At 50.8% G+C, this 23,163-nt stretch overlaps 1 long non-coding RNA gene and 1 other non-coding gene across 2 annotated transcripts; both read right to left on the bottom strand.

Moving 5' to 3' along the window:
- Window positions 1-5,440: 5,440 nt before the first annotated feature.
- Trnaa-cgc (transfer RNA alanine (anticodon CGC)) lies at window positions 5,441-5,513 on the bottom strand. The gene has a single exon. It is a non-coding gene; the product is annotated as a tRNA-Ala (tRNA).
- A 7,873-nt stretch (window positions 5,514-13,386) lies between these two features.
- LOC114083056 (uncharacterized) lies at window positions 13,387-19,766 on the bottom strand. Its single transcript, XR_003581088.2, has 2 exons — window positions 16,648-19,766; window positions 13,387-14,677 (listed from the first exon to the last, which is right to left on the bottom strand). It is a non-coding gene; the product is annotated as an uncharacterized lncRNA (long non-coding RNA).
- Between the last annotated feature and the right edge of the window lie 3,397 nt (window positions 19,767-23,163).

Below are 23,163 nucleotides of genomic sequence, written 5' to 3'. Positions count from 1 at the left end.
AGTTGTCAAGGAGCAGCAGCCAAGCTAGATAATGAGCCCTGGGTTTCCACCCCTGTTTACCTTGTGTTGAGTACACGAAAGTGATGTCACTTCTGTACCCGTCCAGCTGGCGCAGCCCCCAGGGTCTCAGGCCTCTGCAGGGCTCTCCCTGTCCTCACTCTCCAGTGTGGGTGAGCGCTGGGGAGGGTGTCAAGGCCAGTCAGTGCCATGTCACACTCTCTCCCAGCCTCCCCACCCACCAGGTTGGCCCCTGTCAGCCTTCACCCAGAAGATGGCATCCTGCCCACCTGTGGCTTGTCTCCTTGACCTTCACCCCTAGAAGCCAAGGGCACCTTTCAACGCACACCCTGCCTGTCACCCAAGGTGGGGGTTCAGCACTTAGAAGAACGCTTAGCCTGCCCCAGGCCGGGGACTCCCACCTCCAGCCTTGACCACTTCCCTCCGTACCATAGAACCCCCACCCCAGCCGAGCTTCCTCTCATTCCTGAAGCCTTGCCCTCCATCCCCATTTGGGGGATCCCCGTTTCTTGCACTAACTCTGACTCGGCCTCTCTCTCTGGGGAGCCTTCCAGAGCCGGCCTCTCTCTCCTCTGGACTGGCTCCCTCTGGGTCCTGCTCAGAAGAGAAAAGCCATTCAGACTGCGGGACTCGAAGGGCCCTGGGGTTGGCGATCATCCTGGGAGGAGATGTGCTGCCCACGGTTGGAAGGAAGGGTGAGAACTTGGTGGGATGCTTCTGGAGGAGGAGGTGGACGGGCATTGCAGGAGGGACCCCCTTGGGGGTTCAAGGCAGTGAGACCCTGATTCTTTCTGCCCCTCCCTTCTTCCCTCCCTCCCTTTCTGCCTGGTTTTGGGACAATCACCTGAGCCACCTGTAGCCCTGGTAGCTGTCTCAAGCTTCCCCAGGGCCCGTGAGGCTGGATGGAGCAGGGCAGAGCGGGAGAGGTAACCTGGCCTGTGCTCAGCCCTGTGCATGGGGGCCCGTGGGAGTGCACAGCACCCCTGCGGACTAGTCACATCAGGGCCTCAGGAAGGAACTGGACCTGGAGGCTGCTCCTTGGGGGAATACAAAGGAGCGAGAGCTCCTCCCACATTTCCCTAAGTGAGGGCAAATTTGCACTGTGCACTGTGGCCTTTAGCTGGTTCCCTCTGAACTGGCCCCAGTGGGCTCTCTGGGAAGGATCTGCTGTTCAGGAAATTGGATCCCACCAGGAAGACATCAGGACAGAAGGCTTGGACTCCCAGCCTGGCCCCCACCACCTGGAAGCAGTGTTGCTTGTTTTCTGAGCATCTGCCCTGTGTGCAGGCCCCATGCAGCAGAGGAGCTGGAAGGGCTGCTGCCAGGGGAACCAGAATGTGAGGGTGCAAGAGCCTTTGGGGCTCCCAGGATGGGGAGGCAGAGCTCTACAGATCCCCAGCGAGGGACCAGGCTCTAGGCAGGGGCTGGGCTTTGAGGAGGAGCAAGACTTGCTCCCAGACCTCAGGGTGGAGCAAGACAAATGCAGGATCCTTCAATCTGAGAGGTAGGCTCAGCTGAGAAATGTCAACCTTGCTCCTGCAAAGAAATGGCATCGAATTAAGAATGGCCAAGGGACCCCACTTGTCCCTCACAATGCCCCTCTGACAAGTGGGAAGCCCACATTTTATCTATTTTTACATATGGGGCATATTTGTACTCGTACTCAAAGCCAAGCAAGTACCATGATCACTCTGTACCTCAGTTTTGACTTCTGTTAAATGGGCTTATGTCACAAAGCTGTTGTCAGCCTGAGAGGCTTTATATGACAGGGCTCAGTCCTTAATAGATATCAGAGTCTCAGCTTCCTATGGACAAGTAGCCATCCTGGCCTGGGGACAAGCTGGGAGGTAGGAACAGGGGTCTTTGACAGTTGAAGCAAGTAGGGACCCCGACACAGGAAGAGTAAGATGAATTCTCTGGATGCCAGGCTACTGGACACTACCTTGACCTAACCTCTTCCCTCGAACAGGGTCAGGGAAGTCCCCATCCTACCTTACCCTTCAAAGTTCATGGCCAAACTAGTATCTTCCACCTCTTGTCAGTCAATATGTGATATGGCCACATGGGCCCGTTGTCCTGGCCTGTCCCAGCCTTGGCCATCCTGGAGTAGAAGAACTAGCCCTAACCTGGAAGGTCCCCCCAGGCAGAAGGGGCGGCCCAATGCCTCCCCTGGTCCTGGTTCCTGACCTGCTGTCCCGTCCCCCACCATGCACTGCAGCAATGGCCACTTCCTCCCCCCAAGCTGGGCCAGCAGTTGCGCAGCCTATAAATAGAAGAGTGAGATTCCTCGTGGCCCAGTGAATGGCGCTGACATCCTGCTGCTGCCTGACTGAGCCCTGAGTCACAGGCCCCTGCCGGAGGCCCACCCGGGGCGGACCAGGCCTGCACCACTGACACAGCCTCAGAGGAAGCGTTAGGGCAGCCAGAGGGTCCCTGGGGAGGCCGAGTGAGGCTTAAAGAAACACGGCTGGCATTTCCTCCTGGGGAGGCCTGCCAGGGCTGCACTCTGGCGGGCTGTGGAGGGACTGCGCACCACGCAGAGGTGGCTGCTCCAGAAAGCTCGGCAGCCCCTGCCGTGCCGTGCCTGTTATGGACGGAGGGGATTCCCACACCCCCTCTGTTCTAGAACCCTCGCTCTGGCTTTGCTAATTAAAAAGCCAAAACCAAACAGACTCTGGGATAGACCCGCCCATAGGAGCTAAGAAAATCAATGAGAAGGCTGGAAAAACAGGCCCGGGCATGGGCAGAAGCCAAGCCGGCTCCAGAGGGCCAAGTGGCGCGAAGGGCAGGCATGGATCGGGGACAGGAATGTGTGGGAGGCAGCTGGGTGACTGTCATTGTCATTCTGCCCAAGAGCCAGAGGAATGGCCATTCTTGCTGGGTTGGAAGGACGGTCCACCCTTTGGCGGGGCTGGGGAGAGGGAGCCTAGTGGATTCTGTCCATCAGGGAAGGGGGAACCTCAGGCCGAAGAACTCAGAGGCCTGTTGGGAAGGGGGTAGCCCCGATGGCCCAGGCCAGCACATGCCCACTGAAGACTCTCTGCCCGAGCGTGGCCTTCTGAGCATCTATCTAACCTTGCCGTCTAGAACCTTCTCCCTCCTGGTCCCTGGTTATCACCCCTGCATCCTAATCGCACTGACTTGTAGAATGCATTTCATTTTGCTCTCTTGGTTCCTTCTCCTCCCCTGGGTCCCATGATCCATGAGGGTGAGGGGCAGGTCAGTATGTGTCTGCGGCTACGCTTCTGGAACATTCTTATTAAATGAATGAATGCACGGCCTGCAGGGGTGGCGTGCACACTCATGAGTACACGCACACGCGATACGCTCAACGGTCTTATAGCTTAAGAAGTTTGAGAAGCTCCACTTCCTCCCCGTCACCTCCAACTCTCTCTCTGGGGCAGGAAACCCTAGCTGTGCAGTTGCATTCTTTGTGAGTGACCCCGGAGGAGCACGGCCTTCTCCTGATTCACACAGAAGGCTCCGCCTCCGTTGCATGGTTTTGCAATGCAAGCCAAACCCCGGAGTCGCAGGGAATTTCTGTTCTTCTCCAGACGCGCTGTGCTTTGTTTTATTTATATATTTTATTTTGTACTGTGATTGAACCCAGGGGTACTTTACCACTTAGCTATATCCTCAGTCGTTTTTGAGACAGAGTCTTACTAAGTTGCTGAGGCTGATCTTGAACTTGTGATCCTCAAGCCTCAGCCTCCCAAGTCACCAGGATTATAGGCATGTTTTCCCCGGCACATGGCTACTTTGGGCTCTTTTGTGCCCATGTGCCTAAGGGCAAGCCAATCCTTCCACCTTGGAGGGGTTTAGCTCCTCTCGGCACCCCCCACCCCATGCTCACTTGCAAACTCCTAGTTACCCTTCAAGACCAAACCTGTTTCATCTCCCTGCCTGACTGTGAGCAATAGCAATAGTCCCCACCCCTTCCCTCTCGATTTGTTTTGAGTTCTCGAGAAACACAGGTAGACGGGCCTATGGGCTCGACAGGCCCCTTTAAGACTGTAGTCCGTAAGTGGGAGCCACAGTGGCAGGGGCTGCTGCGGGCATTCAATGGGAAGAGGTCTGGAAGCACTGTCCCTCCAAAAAGGCCAACAGCACCCACTGAGACTGCCTCCTGTTGGTTGTGAAACCCAAGACCCAGGTCTGGTCAAGGTCATGCAGCAGGCTGGGCACCAAACTGGTCAGTGCCCACTCTCTTGGAGCTGGGCCTGTGCGTGGCCCTCTAACCCTGCACGTCCTTCAGTGCTGGCCACACACCAGTGCCAGGAGGTTGTGGGAAACACGTCTGGGAATGCCCCGTAGCTGCCACCAGCTGCTGCACCTTCTCCTGCCCAAGCTGGCAGCCAGATGGCCTGACGTGGCCGAGAATGTGCCTGCAGCGCAGAGCCCGCGTGCCCACGAGGGGAGAGCTGGTCTTGTGGGCTGGGGCCAGAGTTCTACAATTACAATGTCCAGCTCCATGATCTCATCCAGGCACAGAGAAAGCCACCCCTTTGATCTGAGCCTGGGCGCTAATGACCGCAACACTCCAGAACCCAACCTGGCCGGGAGACGGGGGAAGCAAGGCCTGGTGTCCCCTGAAGCAGTGACCCCCTGCTTCTAGGGACATGGCAATCCTTCCCCAGATGCCACACTCTCAGAGTCCTGCTCTGCAGGGGCTAGAAGCGACTTTTTAAAAAATGGAAACTCATACACAAAACCAGAGATGGTCACACACCCCCCTGACCCCATCACTCGGCTGTGACAGGCACCAGCCCAAGGCCCTGGTGCCTCATCCAGACCCCTCCTCCCCCACCCATGGCCTTCCTTGGGTGTTATTTTGAATCAAATCCAGGCATGACATAATTTCATCTGCAAATATTGGTGTGTATTCCTAAAAGGACTTTTCTAGAAATCGAACAGAACCACTATGGCAGCACCATTATCACACACAAGAAATCTAATAATTCCTCATATTATCCAAGAATTGGTCAGTGTTCAGCTTTCTGATCATCACATAATTGCTTTTTGACAGTCTGTTTAAATTTGGATCCAAATAAGGGCTAAACCTTGCCATTGGTGAGCATGTCTTTGAGTCTCTTTAGGTGTAGAGGGTTTTGGGTGGTGGTTGTATTTTTGCTGGCTATTTATTTATTGGAAGAAATTAGTGGTTCGTCCTGCGGCCTTTGGCTCCGTCTGGATTTTGTTGGTTGCGGCACTCTGGTGTAATTCAGTAGGTTCCTCTATCCTCTGCGCTTCTTGTAAATTGGTGATCACAGTAAGGCTTGACCAGATTCACATTTGTGTTCTCTGTTCTGGCAAGACCGTGTTATTAGGCAGCACCTTGCTCTATCAAGAGGCATCCGGTGTCTAATTCTCTTCTCTTCTGATGTTAGCAACCAATAAAACTTTAAGCAATTTTTTTTTTGGGGGGGGGTGCTGGGGATTGAACCCAGAGCCTTGTGCATGCGAGGCAAACACTCTACCAACTGAGCTATAGCCCCAGCCCCAAGCAATTAATTCTTTAAAGATTGAAAAATGGAATTATATTTCATTCATTTTGCATTGATCAGTTGGAATTCATACATTTAAAAAAAAAAAAGACTCCCCTCCTCTGCTATTGGGTTATATAGTGATTCTCTTTGAAAGGAACTTTAAAAAACTTATCTTCTCCTTCAGAGGACTCTTTGAGGGAAGGAGTCAAGAGAGGGCAAGTTCCTCACTGAAGGGCACACAGCAAATTGGGAGCAGGTCTAGAACTCAGCCACAGTTCTGCTGCATGATGGGTAGCACTGGTCTGGAGGAAACATGGTGGGTCCAGGCTTGAATGGAGGACCTGCCGTTGATAAGACAGGGCTTGAGCATGTCTTTTAGCTGATATTTCCATATCTGTAGGGTGGAGATAATCTCACCTCCCTCACACTAGAATTAGTAGGCAAGATTCTCCAAGGTCAGTTGCCCCTCCGTAGCAAGAAGCTGGGAGAAGCCCAGCCTGACCTCACCTGTGAGCTACATTCACACAGTTACCACTCGGGCCTGCACCCCTCACTTGAGTTTTTCATGGCTGCCTTGGGACCTGCTTAAGGGCCCTGCCTTTCCTCTAAGTGCCTGGCAGGTGCCCAAGGAGAGAGAATGTTCGTTAGAAGATTCAGGCCTCTTCCAGCAAGATGGGGGAATTCGGGATAGCTACTTCATTTGTGGGCCCTCTTGCTAAAAATCATTAAGAGCTGGGAGCGGTGGCACCCACCTGTAATCTCAGCTGCTCAGGAGGCCGAGGCAGGAGGAGCGCAAGTTCAAAGCCAGCCTCAGCAAAAGTGAGGTGCTAAGCAACTCAGTGAGACCCTGTCTCTAAATAAAGCTGGGGATGTGGCTCAGTGGTTGAGTGCCCCTGAGTTCAATCCCTAGTACCAAAAGGAAAAAAAAAATCAAGGATTTTATAATTGTTATTTTTAGATATACATAACAGTAGAGTATAATTTGAATCATTAAGAATTTCAAGACGGTGACAGCCTATTAAACCAAGCACAGCATCCTTCTGAACCCAGGGCTGTGTGTGACAATGAAGGTCTTGGGCCATGAAGCTGGCCCTTGGGAGCTCTGTCCCAGCTTGCATTTGAAGGCATGTGGATACATCCAATTCAACAAAACTTGGGTGTGAAAGTTGGGACAACTTGGCCATACCCAACAAATCCAAATCAAATTAGCTTTGCTTAAAAGGGAATTTACAGGGAACGGTGCTTCAAAGTCTCAGCCTTATCAAATAAGTGCTTTTGCCTGGCTTTTCATCTTTTGAATCAACCTGTGGTCAAATGTGGGAAGCCAGGATCTTCTCTCTGTGTGGCAGCCAGGGAGATTTTAGCTTTACCATTGGGAACTATCTGTGGCTCTCCCACACATTAGATGGCCCAAAGCACATGACCTTTCTCCCCACCCTACTAGGAAGATCCCTCACAGTAGCTCCAGAGATGGGCGTAACCTTTGGGAACTGGACAGCCCACCTGTAACACTTTTTGGTGATGAGTATTCTGTGGAAGGCCTCTGATGTTCCCCGATATAAAGCAAGCGAAGACTCCATTTTGCTTTTTAGTATAGAAGCTCTATCCATATGATCGGCTAGCCTGTCCCCTCCCCACTTTCTGAAAATATTTTCTGTGTCCTGTGGTTTCTCCGTCGTTCTATTTTTCTTAGCTTTTATTTCTCAGCCAGCCCATTCCACTGAGGGGAACCCCCGTTTTCATCGCCTGTGGTGGGGGGGGGCAGGGGGATGCGGGCAAGAGTCGAAGCTGTGAAGACTTGATTGTGGAGCAGACAGAAGGTGAACGCCACTAATACAATGCAAAAAATGAGATGTGGGGATATCTGTCCCATCATGGGTGGGGCTGAAAAGAAATGTGTCTTAAAGTTGAACCAGAGAAAGACATTTAAATATAGGTAATCAGCAGAGAGGTGTCAGGTGTGCTACAAATTTCAAAGTCGAAAGGTTAGGAGTGGAAGTAAGCTAAAGTCTCATGAATCTGACAGAAAAATCCATGGATATTGGTCTAAAGTTATAAATCAAGAAATAGATACATGAGCACCTTGTCTAGAGTTACGGAAGAAAGCATCAGGAAGAGGGTACACGAGGAGATGTGGGAGACCTTTGCCTCTGGGGTGAAGAGGGAAGGAGAGCAGGAGTCTGATTTTTTTCTTGATGAGCGTGCTCTCCTTATTCGGTTGTTAGCATGACCCTGTATTATTCCGATGCTAATTCAAAGGTGAAAAGGAGCTGGCAGGATGGCAAACACCTGTCATCCCTGAAGCTTGGGAGGAGGAGGCAGGAGGGTCATGAGTTCAAAGCCAGCCTCAGCAATTTAGTGAGGCTCTAAGTATGGTGAGACCCTGTCTCTAAATAAAATATCGAAAAAGGCTAGGGAGGAGCTCACTGGTTCAGTGACCATGGGTTAAGGGGGAAAAAAAAAAGAAAAAGGAGTGGGAATCTACTGCTCTGCTCTATATAAGCCAGACATAGAAATGCAGAAGGGCTAATCTCAGCGGATGGACCACTGGTAGCTCTGGGGTCAAATCCTTATAGTTAAGGATCCATGGGGAAAATTCAGAATGTTCCAGGAAAGGATTCTAATTGGATCACATGTTCAGTCCCTGGACTGGTCCAGGTACACCAGACAAGTGGCCTCACCTGGTTGCCAGGATGGTTCAAATATTTTAGGAACAGATAGGATGATAAAAAGGCAGTTTTACAAGGCAGGGGGAAGCTACTGGGAGGAGGAGAGAATGGATGCTAAGGGATGAGACCAGATGCTCATGGCACTGAGATCTACCCCGGGCCAGTCCTTGGGACAAAGTGCAAGGTGCAGATGACGTGGGGATGATTGCAACTCTGACCAGGAGCTGGGAGGAGAGAGGCAGGCAAGGAATCCAGCAGCTGTCATCCAAGGAGAAGGTGGGAGGAGCCACGAGGACATTCACTGGCCTTTGCAAGAGCCAACAGACCATGACCCCACTACTGACTGAGAAGCCTTATCAATTCTGGGGTCCCCAGGGGGGGCTCCCTGCTACAGCCCAATGATGCACTCACACGCCCTGTTGGCTCAGGGAAACTTCATTTCTCTGAGACTGTTTCTCGTCCTGTGAGATGGGACAATGCTTCCAAGTTGGCATGAAACTGGGGGAGCTGAGTACAGAGCTGGGCACATGGTGGGCACTTCCCATTTAGAGTCCCAGGGCCACTCACCTACACGGTCAACTTTCCTGTGGCCACAGATGAGCTGCATTCATTATGACCTAGGAGTATATTTTGGTCTTAAGCATAGAGCTCCTTCACTGCCTGGTCGGTAGGAGGATACCAGAAAATGGCCCCCATGCCTAAAACAATGCCATCGAGTCAAGTTCGTGACTGTACACGCCCAGCAGAACAGAAGCTCCCCGAAGGCAGGCAGAACATGATTCATGTTTGCATCTCTCTGGTACCTCACACAAGGGACACATTGATAGCAATTTTTTTAAATTGAATTAGAAACAATTAAAAGGATGAAGGAAGCTCTAGAAAACTTTCTAAGAAAACAATTGTGAAGATAGGAGATCAGTCTGCCAAGACAGTCTCCTGGCAGCCACTCCACTGGACTTGGAGGACAAAGATAAGCAGTCAGGGCAAAATGTGTCCCCCTACGTGGGGACTGGAAGGCAGGGCACCCTGGGAGAAACAATGGACCATGGTGCCTACTTCAGTTGTTCATATTTATTAATCACCTGCTGTGTACCAGACACCATGTACCTAGGATGTATCGGCATCCATCTGAGGAAAATCCCCTGCCCTCAGGGAGCTGATGGCTGGGGCCTCATCTGTGAAGAGCAGAGAGGCCCCCGGAGGAACCAGCCTATACGCATCGCCATGGCTGCCTCTTCCTCTGTGTTTATAACGACATGAACTGCAAGAGCAGCAATGTCCCTTCTAGAGAAGCCGCTGTATTATCAGGGCCATTTCACTTTTAAGTAACAAACTCAACTTGAACTGGTTGGGGCTGAGCTCAGTGGCATTCGCCTGTAACCCCAGCAGCCTGGGAGGCTGAGACAAGAGGATCATGAGTTCAAAGTCAGCCTCAGCAACTCAGCAAGACCCTCTCTCTAAATAAAAAAAAAAAAAAAAAGGATGGGGATGTGGCTCAATGATTTAAGCACTCCTGTGTTCAATCCCCAGTACCAAAGGAAAAAAAAGAAATTTTGGGCTGATGTTTTCATTCCTAAAAATACCAGAGGCTAAGTAGCTTCTGGCATGGTTGAGTCCAGGAGCTGCAAAGACATCATTGAGGCTCCATATCCTGCTCCAGCCCTTGGCTCCGCTTTCTTCTGACTCGGAGCTAATGACCTCAGCAGAGTAAGTACCTCCTTCCTTACTGTTCAGCAGAACTTTGGAGCAGTTGCAATCACTGCTGGATTTAGGTCCCATGTCCAGGCCTGAGCCCATTCTTGTGGTCAGATCCAGGACACATGGAGCGTGGTGGTGTCCTGGCTCTGGTGGCAGGCCTGGGAATGGGTTGAAGAGGGGATAGCACCATTTACTCAATGGAGATGGAGATGGAGACGGAGAGTAGAGGAGGGATGGAAGAGGTGAGGCTAGACAGGTAGCCTCAAGGCTGCCCCTGTGCCTATGTGGCAGGCTCGAATCTGTCAAGCCTCCTGAGGGCCCTGGGTGAGATCCCTCCAATCCCTATTTTACACGGGAAGACCTACTTGGAGAGGCTGAGTACCTTGCCAGTGTCGTGTGCTTAGTGTGCAGAATATCAGGGAGGATAGATTCCCTTGTACCAGACAAGAGAAGTTAGTGGGGAGGCCACAGCCTCTGAAGTGCAGCTGGAGGTCAGAGAGGACTTGACTGATGAGGCCTGGGGAAGGGAAGGGAAGTTAGGTCAAGGGGAGTAACTGCTGGTGAATGTGGCACCCACCTTGTCCCCTACCTTGTCCCCTCCCCATTTCCCTTTCCCCACAACAACCTGCATCTCGGTCATTTATTGGCTTCCCACGCACCTGTCCTGGCTTAACATTTCCTCAAGCAGTGCAGACCTGGAGCCGGACAGCCGGGGTTCCCTAGAAAACAGAACCTTTGCAAGGGTTTAGGTGTTTATGCCTCACTGTGCAGGTAAGAGCACCAGGCAGCAAGAGCGAGGGGAAACCGAGGGGGGGAAGGACAGGAAGTGACGCAAGATGGCATAGGACCACTTTTTTGTCTGAGTCCATCCCATTTATTGTTGATTTTAGGAGTCTTGTTAGGGAAGTCGGGGCCTAATCCGACATGATAAAGATTTGGGCCTACTTTTTCCTCTATTAGGCGCAAGGTCTCTGGATTAATCCGGGGTCCTTGATCCACTTTGAGTTGAGTTTTGTGCATTTTGAGGGGGGGGGGGTTATTTTCATTTTGCTGCATATGGGCTTCCAGTTTTCCCAGCACCATTTGTTGAAGAGGCTATCTTTTCTCCACTGTTAGGTTTTTGGCACCTCTGTCTAGTATGAAATAACTATTTATGTGGGCTTTTCTCTGTCTTCTGTACCATTGGTCTACATGTCTATTTTGGTGCCAATACCATGCTGTTTATCTTACTATAGCTTTGTAGTATAGTTTAAGGGTCTGGTATTGTGATGCCCCTTGCTTTATTCTTCTTGCAAAACAATGAGGTGAACAGAGAGCCTACATTTTGGGAGCAAATTTTTGCCACATACATGTCAGAACACTAATTTCCAGTATCTATAAAGAACTCAAAAAACTTAACACCAAAAAGAGATCCAATCAATAAATTGGCTAAGGAGCTGAAGAGACACTTTGCAGAAGATGATATACACTCAGTCAACAAATATATTTAAAAAGTTCAACATCTCTAGTAATTAGAGAAATGCAAATCAAAACTACTCTTGAATACAGATAATAAATGGTGGCGAGGATGTGGGGGAAAAAGCACACTCATACACTGATGGTGGGACTGCATATTGGTGCAACCAATCTGGAATGCAGTATGGAGATTCCTTAGAAAACCTGGAATTGACCCACCATTTGACCCAGCTATTTCACTCCTCGGTCTATACCAAAGGACTTAAAATCAGCAAGCTATGGTAACATAGCCACATCAATGTTCATGGTAGCTCAATTCCCAATAGCTGAACTGTAGAAGCAACCTAGATGCCCTTCAATAGATGAAGGGATGGGCTGGGGATGTGGCTCAAGCAGTAACGTGCTCGCCTGGCATGCGCGCGGTGCTGGGTTCAATCCTCAGCCTAATACAAATAGATGTTGTGTCCGCCAAAAACTAAAACAATAAATATTAAAAAATTCTCTTAAAAAATATATGAACCAGTTCCGTTATCCCTTCATCTAACACAACGGAATATTACTCAGCATTCAAAGAATAAAATTATAGTATTTGCAGGTAAATGGAGTTGGAGAATATCATGCTAAGTGAAGTTAGCCAATTCCAAAAAAACAAAGGCTGATAAGTAGATGCTGATCCATAACAGGGAGGGGGAAGGCATCGGAAAAATGGAGGAACTCTGATTGGGCAAAGGGTAGGAAGGGTGCATGGGGGCAGGAAAGATGGTGGAATGAGATGGACCTCTTTACCCTAGGTATGACTGCACATATGGTGCGATGCTACATCGCGTACAACCATAGAAACGTAAAGTTGTGCTGCAGATGTGTACAATGAACCAAAATGCATTCTGGTATTAGATATCTAATTAAATTTTTAAGAAATGGCATAGGACCATGCCCAGGGAGCATGGGGAGGGACTTATCCTCCCCTTCCCTCCTGCTTAAAGTTTACCCCATAAAACCAATGCCACCAAGCGTCTGGCTTGTAGTCTCAGCCCCTCTGGCAGCCATCCGGGCGCTGGTCCCATACCCTGGGCTGACGTCTAGTGGGGATCAGACTCTGGAATAGCAGCAGGTTGGCTTCAGAGCAAGCAGCTGATCTTGGTGGATCCTCGGCGGGGGAGCTGAGAAGCTCTGAGGTGGTATGCAAATGTGTCACACACACCCCCTCCCCCGGACATCTCCCTGCCAGTCTCCTTCACAGTTAATGGAGGGGGTGGGTAATGGTACCTCCTTCTAAGGTTACTGAGAGGGTCTGAGGTAATGGGTGTACTCAGTTTATTATTTGGGCCCTAATAGGGAAAGTGACATGGGGCAGGGTACTGAAGGCTGATGTTAGTGAAGCTGTATTAGTATTTTCAGCTGTGAGCTGGCTTGAATGGGGAAAAGAACACACCAGCTTACAAAACCAAAGAGCCACAGGTGTTCAGTCCCGCGGAGATGACCTGGTGAGTCACAGCATGTGCACCAGAGAAAAACCGTTGTCTCAAGTGGACCCAGACAGAGCCCAGGAGCTGAGGCTGAAGCATCTTGGAAAGGGAATAAACTGGGGTGACCAGCCTGACATCCTTTGGGAGGAGCCCTAACGTGCTGATGCTCGGCCACAAAACCAACAAAAGGTCTTTGTTTGGGGCTAGAATGGTTTCACCTCCAGGTCCTTCTTGTGACGTGCTCACAGTGAGGAACAGACGGGCGGTTCTAGATGTCTTAAGGAATCCATTTGGCGTCGTGTATGCAGTCTACTTGGATTGTATCTTTCAAGCCCTGGAATCCACAGGGGGAGACTAAACTACAATGGCTCAGGAAGGTGGAAAGCCAGGACCAAGGCTGTGGCTCATTTGGCCAGGAGCCCAGCACCTCCTTCCCCAAGCACCCCAACGCTGTACCCCACTCCAGCTACATCACTGTCAGTCCCCGGATCATCAGCCATTGACCCTGGACAAATCATTCCACTTTGAAACCCATCTCAGCTGGAAAATGAGCCTGACATCTAGTGTGTGAGGCTTGAAGCACACACCCGAAGGTTGGCACAAATGTTCAAAACAGCTTTATTCACAGCAGCCGAAATCTGGAAACGGCTCAACTATCCCTCATCTAAGTGGATAAAGAACCACTTACGTCTACGCAATGTCAGGTGACCCAGCAAGAGAAAGGACTGGATCATTGCTGCGTGCAACCATCAACGTGGAAGACTGTCTTCTGACTCAGCCTGACGGGAGAGTATGCACTAGGATTACATAAAGTTCTGCAAAGGGAAGCGCAGTGGGTGGAGAGATGGGACATTTTGGGGGAAGAAACAGTGGCCCTCTGATGGCGGCAGTGGCGGCTACACAGGCATGGGTAGTGGATGAATTTCAGGGTGAAATATACCTCAAAGTTGTTTCAAAAAAAAAAAAAAACCCTGCCTGCATTGGGCACACTTCTGTGACAGAAGCCGTACTCAGGCTATTTTTAGCAAAAGAGATATGCCTTGTCTCAATCCCCATAGCGCAGGGAAGCCAGTGGGTTCCGGCATGGCCTATTTGCACCGATATTCTCTCCATGTTCGTTCTCTCTCCTGTTGGCTTTGTTGTCGAGTGGATAAAGGGCTGGTCACCAGCAGTTTCAGGCTCCATTGTATGGACTTATCAACTGCCCCAGGAACAGAATGGCTTCCCCCCGAGTTCCTTCAGCAGTCCTGCAGAGGGGCTGGGGATGTGGCTCAAGCAGTAGCGTGCTAGCCTGGCATGCACGGGGCGCTGGGTTCAATCCTCAGCACCACATAAAAGTAAAATAAAGATGTTGTGTCCTCCGAAAACTCAAAAAGTCCTGCAGAGGAGTCTGGTCCAAGCCTGGATCAGATGGCTGCCTCTATAGTCAGGTGGTAAGGGCAGCCACACCCGGGAATTTATGGTAGGTGATCCCCAGAGGAAAAGAGTCCATGGAAAACTCGAGGGTCTCCAATGGATAGCTATCAACTCCTCCAAAGCCCCAGGAGTGGTGGTGTCATGCCATTCCTATGTCCGGACAAACCTGCCACCAGGGATGGACTCCTCATGCCAGCTCAGGGCTGCTTCCTAGGTTGGTGTCCTTCCAGCCCACAGACACTGGGCCATCTACACCCTGAGGCAGCGGCAAGAACTGTAGTTTGCCAGTCCAGAACCACTGTCCCAGGAGTTCAGCCATGGCAGGAGGCCCAAGAAGACTGTCTAGAAAGGTCATCCTTGTAGGATCAAGGACAGAAGGTACCATCCGCCATGTGGAGGCCAGGACTTCACCTCCCAAGAGGTGCTGCACCACTACCAGTCGCCGAGCATCTTCTACTCGAGTGTGTTCCTGGAAGGGAAAGGCAGCAACTTCATATCTGTATACACACGCATGCTCAGGCCTTTCCCCAAGCTCCTCAGCCAAGTGACTGCCCTGATCAGACTCCAGAGCAAAGACTTATCTCCCCCCAGCCCCCGCAGTTCTGTGCTTATCTCAGCCATGTCCAGCAAACAGGATGCTACTTAAACTGGGAGTTGTTGTTTTGGTAGGTGGACACAACTTATTTTTTTACGTGGTGCTGAGGATGGAATCCAGTGGCTCACATGTGCCAGGCAAGCGCTCTGCCACTAAGCTACAACCCCAGCAAGTCATAGCAGGCTCCCATCCCCAAAGAAGGTGGGCAGGAAAGGTCTGAGCAGACACCCCCTGCCCCATTTCCCATGGAGACACCGGCCGAGTCCACCTTTACAGATGCCATTGCCAAGGTGTGCACCGGGCTGCAAAGGGATGGTGGAGAGAAGGGCCAGAACCAGGCCAAGGAGGGAGTGGGGTCCAGTGCTCAGGGACCTCCTTTGCAAATGAAGCCTGAGTCCTTAAAGACTCTTAAAGTGGTGTTCTCATCCTCGCCATGGCCTAAGTGGGTTCACTTTGTTTTGCAGACCATGGGAATGGCTGGCAACTTGCCATCCCCTGTGCTGGCAGCCTGCCCAGTTAGCCCTCAGGTTGGGCTTCTGGAGTCAGATTATTTCCTCAAGACCTAGGAACCTCTGCACACTTCCTGGCCATCTGAACAGGTAAGCGGCCAGCTGATCTTGCCACCAAGTGACTAGGGCAATCTTGAGTGTAAGGCCCCTTCCTCATCTGTAAAATGGGGCTGAACCCTGCCCAGGCTGGCAGTGCAACAGGCAGTCATGGGGAAACTAAGGGAAGGTCACATCTTGGGACACTGTGATTGATGACTGCTTAGTATCAAGCATTATAAGAAGTTTCTTGGATGTGTTAATTATGAATACCAACGACTACTACTGAAACAGCACTGATCTTGCGGGTCAGAACTGCAGATTTAAACCCCAACATTGCCACATCTTCGCTCTGTTCCTCCACTGTCATTAGCCTGCTCTCTGTCTGAAGAGGAGGATAAAAAGATGACCAAGCAGCAGCGGAAATAATGGAAGAGAAAGCCAGCCAACTGCAAATGGGCACATCCCTCTGGATAGCTCTGCAGGCAAAGCTGGAGGGGATCTCTCATGTTACTCGAGGTCATGTAGCCAGATCACAATCACCTGAGGAATAAATGCAAGCAAAAACACAAACCAAGATACCAATCCCTGGGCTTCCCAACCCCCTGCAGTTCAATCCAGTGGATCTTAGTTGGGGCCCAGCCATTGGTTTTTAAAAAAAAAAAAAAAAAAAATCAGGAAGCACTGCAGGAGACGGGAGTCAGGACATCACTGTCTCTCTCATCCTCAATAATAATTCCATCAATCCAGGCCTGGAGAGACCCCAATGCTGCTTAAACTCTCTAGAAAAATCCTGGACCTTCCTGGTGGCAGCCACAGCACACTCCACTTGGTTTAAAAAAAAAAAAAAAACACTCCTGAGGGCTCAGGATAATGGCCCACAGGGGCCTGCCCTTATAAAAGTCCCCATCCTGCTAGCAGAGAGGGGGTGCAGGCAGAGGGGAAGAAAGGCCATAGTTCGTCAGCGGAACCTTCCATTCCTTTTGATGAATGTTCCCTAGCAATTGCAAGCAATTTGATTTCTCAAACGCTCTATAGCATTTGAAGGCAATTCTTATGACCTAGGGAAATAGTTTCATTTTTGATGTATGATCTTTTACAAATGTCTTGGGGTGATGGAAGGATAGGAGGGCAAAGAGGCTTCATGGGAGGAGAGAGTTAAAGTTAGCAAATGGACAAAAACCTCTAAGAGCTGGATCACCCTTGTCCATAGGAAGAATGAGCTTCTCATTTCATGAGATTCCATGCCCCCTCCTCTTTTACCCGAAGGCATAGATACCATGTGTGTTTACACTTTACCTTGGAGCATTCATTTCTGAGTAGGAGGTGGCTGAGGCTCCAGCCCCTTAAAGTCATCGATGGCAGGAGGCGAGGTCAGGGTGATCAAATTCCCACCAGCGTCCAGCACTGAAGGCTATCTTTCTGGTGATGAGAGCTTTCAAGCTGACTCCTGGGGACTTAGAAATATGAAGAATGAATTTCCCCTGCTGACCCTTGAGGTCCTCAAGACAAGGGTGGACCTGCTGGAGCAGGCCACGCAACCCTCCCCATCTGTGGACAAGCCACCAGCCCTGCCTCGCCTGGAAAGCTGGATTCAGTTGCCTTGGGGTGTGGACTGATATCATGGGTTAAGAGGGGCATGTCACCAAGTGGTTTTCTGTTTTAAAAGAAGTTTCTATTGCTTGACAGTCTCCTCCAGAAACCCTGACATAAGATCTTGGCTCAGTCAAAATATCTATAGAGCGGGAACCTGCGGGAATGGTAAGAGCACCACGAAGCGGAAAGGCCAGGGAGCGTCCAGCAGGGAGAAAGCAAGGTCTGGGGTCTCAGCCGCAGGGTAAGTGCCAAATCACTGCAACCACTCCCCCCAGCACCCCTTTTTTTTTTGTACAGGGGATTGAAACCTGGGGCACTTTAACACTGTGCTACATCCCCAGCCCTTTGACACAGCCTTCTGCAATGCTGGGATTACGACACCACCTTTCTTACAACCACGTTTTCAAAACAGCCAGGTCTTAGAGAGTATTCTAAAAGGCACTGCAAGTTTCTGCTCAGGTGTCATTTCCCCCCCTGCCCCAACTTCAGGAGAAAAGAACATCCCTTCCTGCCCACCAGGGCTACTTTAATGCAGCTGGCTCTGAGGACCGCCTTCATCAGACACTGAATGTGCAGTTGGGCTCTTGTGAACTGCATGCAACTCAGGTACACCTGTGTGCTCCTGGCCTCTAACCAGCAAGTGTCCAATGTTCAGCTTCCTCACCACCCTCTACTGGAAGAAGAAATGTATGCAAACCACTATGCCAGTCAAACTGTTTGATCAGCAACTCCCCCGATTCTCAGTTGGGAGGAAACATTCCAATATGACTCCAGGAAACTCCTTCCATCCCAGAGGGACAAGGGGTGCTTGTGGCTTCTGCCTGATGCACACTGCAAGAACAATAAGGATTTTTAGGGGCATTATGACTGAGTCAGAAAACACAGCTGCCCCTGAAAGTCCCTCATTTTTCTTGCTGTCCTTGAATGCTCTCCAAGCAGGCAGTCATCTAGTTGGTCCAGGTAGATGAGTGTCCCTTTACCCAACACTGGCCCATAGCCCTGGGGAAGCTCTATGGCGGGTGGTGTGGCTGCAGGGTCTCCATGCCCAGCCTCGCTGGCCTCTGGCAGCACACCCAGGAATGACGAGCCTCCATTTCATCCAGAGCCAACTCAGAACTTGGGTGCCTTCTGCCCACAGGGGTCCAGCGACTAGAGTGTGGCAAGAACTGCAAAAAGGGTCACAGGTGTGGCATGGACCCATCCTGGAGAAACTGAGCCCCAAGAGAGGCTCTCAGGCCTAACACAACACAAGAAGGAAAGCAGGATCTTCTCCCTCCCCTGAGGCCAGGCCTGGTGCAGGTTATAGGGACAAAGAGGCCCACCCAGGGCAGAAGCCTGGGTCAGGAGCTGCCTCCATGCTCCTCTGTTCCTTTTGAAGAATATCCAGGTATGTGGTTCCCAGAGGAATGAGCACCCGAACGCCTCTGGCTTCCCTACAGCAGGGGCAGCCTGGTGTCGCTCTGTAAAAAGGGGCTCCCATCACCCTTTCTCTCTGAGCCTGGCATAAAGGGACTAGTCCTGAAAAGCCTAGTTTTGGGTCCTCCACCCCTGGTGGACCAAGAGGCTGCAACCTTCCAGACAAGGTATAGCCCTGGAAGCTGCTGCTTGAACCTGGATCCCAGTCCAGCCCTCCCGCTGCTCAACGGTGCTGGCTCCACTTTTCACTGAAAAGCAAGGGCTGCATGTGGGCCAGCGTGGGAAGGCAGGTTCAAACCCCCAGGCTGACAGGAGCTGCCAGGAAGCGCAGCCTTGAAGAAATGGGGGAGGAAGACGGCCACTGAGAAAAGGACAGGCCGGTGAGTGCTGGTGGTTCTTCCTCAAGGGGATGGAAGGAGTCCCCGAATCCTAGGCCTGTTTAGGATCATCTCTTCTGCCCCAGGAGCCCACTCGGATGGAGGAGGTGGGGGCATAGGTCCTGGTGTGGTGAAAAGCACCTCCCCACAGAAGACGGGGCCTGGGTCACTACTTACTCACTGTGTGACCACGTGTGCACTGTTTTGCTCCCCAGACTCCTAGCTCATATCTATAAGAATATAGGCCCCACTTCATGGGGAGACAGGAGCATGAAAGGTAGCCTACCAAGTGCTTGTCAGACTCCCAACAAAAATGTACTCCCCTCACTGCCAAGGGTGGGGGCCGCATCATGGGGAACTCTTCCCTCTGAGAGGAGGATGGGGGAGTTGGGGTGCACCTCCCTGTCACCGTGCCTAGAGCTTTCTGCACCAAGATCACAGCCATATACTCCACCAGCAGACCCGAGTCATCTGAACCCATCCTGCTTTGCTTGCCCGAGACACCCCATCCCTGCACTCTCCCTGGGCAGTCCCACTGCTAGCCTGCCCTTGTCCTCTACAGTGCTGTATGGGGAAGGGCCGAGCCCAATTCACCACCTCCTGCCCATGCAAGCCTGGGCAGGCTCCCTCACCCAGCTGCGCTTCAGTCTGCGATTTGTGAGATGGGGCTTTTTGGGAGGACTGAGTGAGTTCATTTGTGTAAAGGGCTTCAAGCTGTATCTGGCTAGGCCCAAAGTGTCCAATCAAGACTAAACCCTCATCACCATCCCCTGCTCCATTTCTAGACTCAGCTCACCTTCTCTGGCTGACCCTACTTGACCCCAGCCCATCTCTTCCCCTACTCCACCGTTCCATCACTCTCTGCTTTACCCTCCAGCACAGGGATTGACAATGCTGATTCAGGCCCCTTTTGTGATTCTCAGGTGTACCCATGATCGAGAACTGCTCTGGGCCATCCCTCTACAGCAGTTCAGGCAGGGTCAGGACGACAGTCCCTGGCAGCATTACATTGTGTTAGGTATCTGAAGGTGGCCCCGCCCCCCACCCCGGTTTTGCCAGCAGAGTTCCCCATCACCAGTCACCCAGTCCACTTCCACCAGCTTTGCCAGTACTTGGCACACACTGATGACTGGGGTGCACCCCCTTCTTCTGGGGCTGACAAGCCATCAGGGCTGCAGGGTGAGGAGGCTGCATTTGAACACTGTCCCTAAAATAGTAACCCACAAAACCATGATAGAAGAGGGAATGGGGGGAAGCCAACTGGATAGCAGCCCTTGTTTGGAATTTGCTTTAGAAAGAGAACTATGCGGCGGCCCCGCCCTGGCTGGTCAAGAAGGTGGTCCTGGCAGAGGGCAGCAGTCCCAAAATGTCTTGGGGGAAACCCCTCCCACAGAAAAGCTGCTGAGGCAGGGGCTGGTTGAGAGGTTCCAGCCCTGGATCCTGGAAAGGTCTGCTTAAGAGTCAGGGGCCAAACATCTGCAGGGTCCCTCCCTCATCAGTCAGCTCCAGGCCAGCCAGCTGTGGAGGTCAGGGGACTGGATTTCAGCCTCACTAGCCAGACCCCACCCTTGCTGGATGCTCTGGGCAGGGTATGAACAAGCCCTCGTTGGAGCCACTGGGTTTACGATAACCAGTCTCTCTCTGCCAGAAATTCTGCTGGTGAGCTTGCTTCCACCCAGCCCCTTGGCTTCCCCAGTGCCCCACATCCGCTCCTGAGCTGCGCTGCCCAACCAGCAGCCTGGCCCATTGCTGGGGGTTTGGCTCAGTTCCCAAACTCATCAGTGGGTGGAGGCCCAAGTGCCCCTCACCAGGGCTGGCCCTGGGCCCAAATGCATTTGTCCACACAAATACACACTCCTACTCTTGAGGCCAGTCCAGGCAGGGCAGTACCTTCCTTTTATCCATGTTTCCAGACCATTTGGAGAAGCCAAGGCAAGGATGCTGGTATGAGAGCTACACTTTTATCTTTTTGGAGGCAACAGCACTGGGGGAGGAAACAAAATCAGTGTCCAGGCAGATAGCAGGGCTACGCTATGGCAAAGAAGAGCGTCTATTTAAGGTTTTTATCCCTTGGCCTGGGAGTTGGCAAACTATGGCCAGCGAGCAAACCCAGCCTGCCATCTGTTTTCATAAAGTTTTATTAGAACATAGGTGCACCCACTCACTGATGCATTTCCTGTGGCAGTTTTCAGGCTACATTAACAGCCTGAAAGTACTTCCTTGGCTCTCAATGGGGTTAGAGCCTGATAAGCCCCATTGTAAGTTGAAAATAGTGTTGCCTAGCGAGCGTCCTAGCTCAGCCGTGCAGAGCACAGAACTTGTCTGGGTTGTTTCCCTTTCTGCAGTGGCTTCGCCAGCATCATCCAACTGCATACTGCTAGCCCAGGAAGAGATCCAAATTCTAAGTACGGTTTCTATTAAATGTGTATTTTCACACATTTTGTAAAACTGAAAAGTTTTAAGGAACTGAGTTTGCAAGAGATGCCACACCCTCAAGACCTAAGATATTTACTATTTGGTCCTTTATAGAAATAACATGCTGTTTCTGATCAATATTTGCTAGAGTGCCCCAAGCTGAACATGGGACACAAGAGGGAGCAAAACCTGCTAGCTTTTGAAGCCTAGTGAGGGCTGCTAAGCTACCTGCAGTAGTAGAAAAGTAGCTGCCGGGGCAACTTGACCACCTGCTGCCTGGACCCTCCTTCGGCTCACAGCCGCCTCCTGTGGCTGACGGGAAAATAGGCCATGGAGAGCTATTCTAGCCCCTACTTCTTTAGACCTTCAGGCCAGATGTGTATCAGGATTTTCCAGGTTTTAGGGACTGAGGTACCTGTGCCATACATTATACGATACCCATAATCAAATACATTAATATCTCTACAGTGAAACTCATGAATATTCATGCTCCCCAGGATAAATATAGACCACAATAGTCTTGGGTCAGGTTCTATCTAAGAGTTAAAGAACCAAAATGTGCTTTTTAAAGAGTTTTTTTTTTTTTGGAGTTCAGAATTTGAGACAAAGTACAAATGGCCAGTCTCAACTTCCTTGGACAAACCTGGCCATAAAGCCCTGAGTGCTAGCTACCACCCATAAAGCGCGCACACAGCACAAAGTAAATACACCCTGAATGAATTCACACCACCAGGATTGTTTTTCCTGTGAACAGCTCCTACTGCCATTACTGCTGAAAAATGGAGAAAGTACTATTTAATGCCAGCTTCTGCCTGCAGGCTTCATTATCCAGAGAAGACCTGATGCTAAGTGGGTTTTTCCAACTGTTTACTCAAGTACAATAAACTTTTCTGGTCACTGTTGCTGTCTTATGGATGAGTGGATTACGTTTTTCAGGGAGCAGGTGGGAAGCAAAACTTGAAAAACCCATTATTTTTCTCCCTTGTGTACTTCCTCAGAGCCTCCCTGTGGCCAAAGTTCCATTTGGAAATCTAAAATAATTTATCTCATCACAAATTCCTAACAGCTAATTAGAAAAAAGTACTAATTGGATAATCTGGTTTCAGATGTTCTAATTATACTCCTGTGGGGGGGCAGTAAAAATATGCATATATGCACACACATACTAGCATGTCAGCCAGAAAGCCTGAAGTATAGGGTTGAAAAAACTCGAGATAATGTGTATTAAAATATTCTTGTCACACACTATGCACAGATGAACGATCCCCTATAAAATGCAATTCCGATGCATTAAAGGATGTTTGAAAAGATACTTCAGTGATAACTCCAGAACATCCAGTGCAAGTTAAGTGTATCCCCCCCCCACTTTAAAGGCAACATGGTTTTAGCATTCTGACATGCCATAGCATGTGTTTCTTAATCAAGTCCTCCTACAAATGACTACCAGAAATTTCTTCATCGCCTTAGATTTCTAAACCCCTGAATTGGGAAAGATGATCTTGATTCCACTGGTGATCTCTCCCTCACCAGGGCAGATTTCTGGGAGTGCTTTGACTCTGATGGAGCCTGCCTCACAACAGGTCTGAGGGCAAAAGGGGTGGCCACGTGCCAAGGGGATCCCAGGCAGGACATCCCTGCAAACATCCAGAAGTGTCCAATGGCACCAGAGCCCGGCACATCATCCCAACAAACAATGCTGCCAGTGAGCTCCAAGGCTATGTTTAGTCAAGGCTGACTGCCCCTCACCAGGAGGAGGCAGAGGATGGCAAACTGCTAGGGTGCTGAGAATCCTCATGGAAGGGGCACAGGCATCTTCTCTGCAGGACACATAGCTACCCCCTCTGACAGATGACAAACCCTGACGGGGAGGGACCACACGATGCCTGGCTGGGCAACACAGGACTGCACAGAGTGCCACGAGCCAGTCACGTTTCACTTTCTGGGGGTTTTTCCTGGGTCACTTCTCACCCTGAAGGGAGAAAACGTCCCTTAAATGCCAAGAAAGAAAATC

Source organism: Marmota flaviventris, chromosome 17, assembly GCF_047511675.1.
Source record: "Marmota flaviventris isolate mMarFla1 chromosome 17, mMarFla1.hap1, whole genome shotgun sequence".
NCBI classification, from domain to species: Eukaryota; Metazoa; Chordata; class Mammalia; order Rodentia; family Sciuridae; genus Marmota; species Marmota flaviventris.
Note: the sequence above shows the minus strand (reverse complement) of the source record. Positions and strands in the feature narration are given on the sequence as shown.